General features: G+C 38.0%; 1 protein-coding gene across 1 annotated transcript in view; it reads right to left on the bottom strand.

The window, feature by feature from the left end:
- The window catches only part of LOC119585724 (ubiquitin carboxyl-terminal hydrolase Usp2-like), a gene marked incomplete in the record, with an annotated part of 125661 nt that overhangs the window by 99095 nt on the left and 26290 nt on the right, over positions 1 to 276 (bottom strand).

The following is a 276-nucleotide window of genomic DNA, read 5'->3' on the forward strand; positions in this document are numbered from 1 at the left end:
CTGTATGTGATGATAATAATGAGGGACTGTGTTCGGTCGCATTCCCCGAAAGACCCCCTTCCCCATGTTCGGATAAAAGTCTACGCGAACAACACTCCACTTTTCACTTAGGCCAAGAATAGCCAAGACTATCGACCTGGATATCATATCTTCCTTGAATCTGAGAAAGCGATATCGATCGATCATTGGATTTTCTTCTTTCTCTTTATGATGCAAATGTGCTTTAATGATGAATTAGTATAATACATACATAAAGATATACTGAATAATATTGCT

The sequence above is a fragment of the Penaeus monodon genome, chromosome 20 (genome assembly GCF_015228065.2).
Source record: "Penaeus monodon isolate SGIC_2016 chromosome 20, NSTDA_Pmon_1, whole genome shotgun sequence".
NCBI classification, from domain to species: Eukaryota; Metazoa; Arthropoda; class Malacostraca; order Decapoda; family Penaeidae; genus Penaeus; species Penaeus monodon.